Genomic DNA, 2,551 nt, shown 5'->3' with positions numbered 1-2,551 from the left:
TGGATGAGAGACGAAACGTTTCTAGATTTTTTTTTGCTTTGTTTTGTTTTTTTGAATGTCCAGAGGACCAGATTGAACTTTTTTGGCTTTTTCTACCTGGATTATTGAGCATGCATCAGGATAGGAGTCCTGAGTTTCCTCACACCTATTCCCAAAAGGAGGAAGTGACGTCACATGTTAAACAAGTTTCTTGCCGTCTGTCCATCCATCCATCATCTTCCACTTGTTCTGAAGTCAGGTCTCGGGGTCAGCAGCTTGAACAGGGAGGTCCAGCCAGCTCTTCTTGAAGGACTCCAAGGGGTTCAAGGTTCCTTATTGTCATTCGTATCATATGCGGTACATGAGGAGGAACGAATTTGTTTACACAAGGTCCCAGTTACATCCAACAATAACAAAAATATAAATTATTAAAAAAAAGAAACATTATGCAAGGATATACGCTAAACACTAATAATGCAAAATAATATTTTATTAATTTGTATTAAACAGCCACCTGAACACAAGTCTGTTGTGAGCAGATGATGCACCAGCTTAAAGGCAAGAAATCAGCAGCATAGATAATCAGCAGCACAGATAAGTCACATAGTCTAACAGCCTCAGGGTAGAAGCTGTTCCTCAGTCTAGTGGTTCTACACTTAATGCTCCTTAACCTCCTGCCTGAGGGGAGTGAGGCAAAAAGTATGTGCTGGGTGAGTGGGGTTCTTCATGATGCAGGTGGCCCTTTTCATACATCTGGAGGTGTAAATGTCTGTGATGGTGGGGAGACTGACTCCAACAGTCTTCTGTGCAGCCTTCACCACTCTCTGCAAAACTTTTCTTTCTGCAGCTGTGCAGCCCCCGTGCCACACGTTGATGCTGGAGCATAGGATGCTCTCCACTGCACACCTGTAGAAGGAGGTGAGGACTGAGTGTCCCAGACCAGCTTGTCTCAGCCGCCTGAGGAAGTAGAGTCTGATGAGCTTTCTTGATCAGGCTGGTGATGTTGTTGTCCCAGCTCAGGTTGTCATTCAGGTGCACACCCAAGTACAAGTACTTGTAGCTGGAGACTACTTCCACTGCAGATCCGGGGTGGGGGGGTGGGGGTGGGGGGTCTGTCTGAAGTCCACGACCACCTCCTTCATTTTCTTCACATTGATGTGAAGGTTGTTCTTCCTGCACCAGCTCTCCAGGTGTTCCACCTCCTGCTTCTAGCTGGACTCGTTGTTTGTGATGCATCCAACCAAGAGAAATGGTCGATCTTGCTTGTCCTGGATGTTCCCCAGAGTCTCCTCCCAGTCGGATATGCTCGAAGTACCTTCTTAGGGAGGTGCCCAGGAAGCATCCTTATCAGATGGCCAAACCACCTGAACTGGTTCCTCTCAATGCGGAGGAGCAGCAGTTCTACTCCAAGTCTCTCCTGATAACTGAACTTCTCACCCTATCTCTAAGGAAGAGTCCAGCTACCCTGCAGAGGAAACTCATTTCAACCTCCTGTATCCACGATCTCATTCTTTCGGTCACTACCCAGAGTTCATGACCATAGGTGAGGATAGGAACATAAACTGACCAGTAAATGGAGAGCTTTGCCTTACAGCTCAGCTCCCTCGTCACCACAATGGACTGGTACAGAGTCCACAATACTGCAGACGCTGCACAAATCTGTCTGTTAATCTCACGCTCCATTCTTCCCTCACTCGTGAACAAAACCCAGAGATACTTGAACTCCTCCACTTGAGGCAGAACCTCACCCTCATCTTGAAAAGATCAATCCACCTTTTCTGACTGAGGACCATTTCTTGTTAAAGAAATATTTTTCACATTTGAAAAAGGAGGTCAGTGGAAAAGTTACCAAACTAATGTTTGTACAGAGTGATGTGTCACTACAAAGACGCACCAGAACAGTGATCATCAAATGACCTATCTGATGAACATTGTGTGACAATTGTTGTGTTTTGGTTGTGTGTTTTTTCTTAGATGGGTGGGGTGGATATATGGTTATTGGAATAACCCAAGTTTTATTTATTAATTTACTTGGGTTGGTCTTGTTATGCTATTCGGAAAACTTGATGGGAAGTAAGAAAAGATTTGCCAAACTAGTAGTATAATGAAGGAGCTGATGGTTGACTTGGAGCAGCAGCAACTCGGTCAGAATATAATTTGAAAAGTGGAAGCAAATGTTTACCTTGTAAACAAGCTCTCCGGCTTCCTCTCTGTTTATTCCAGGTCTGTGAATTCAACTTGGAACATGTGTAGAAGCTGCTGAGTCTTTTCTCACAGGGTAATGTAATAAAGCCTGCGCCATGGCCACAACCAATATTTGACCTTCGTTTAGACAAATAAAAATACAGGAATGTTCACGCAGACCGGCAGAAGACCTTCAGAGGGAAGTGAACTCATCTTCACTGGGGTGATTGACCCATGGAGGAGAAGAAAGGAAGCTGAGGGGGATCAGAGACTGCAGGGAGCACAAATTGAGCCAAAAATAGGGTTTCCTTCAACACACGGGCATCAATTGAGCCCAATGTTAGCACCGACTTATGTAATGGGTTTAATACAGTTTGTGTTTGTTTGT

This window comes from Nematolebias whitei, chromosome 12, assembly GCF_014905685.2.
Source record: "Nematolebias whitei isolate Nwh7 chromosome 12, NemWhi1, whole genome shotgun sequence".
Taxonomy (NCBI): Eukaryota; Metazoa; Chordata; class Actinopteri; order Cyprinodontiformes; family Rivulidae; genus Nematolebias; species Nematolebias whitei.
This window is presented reverse-complemented; position numbering follows the sequence as displayed.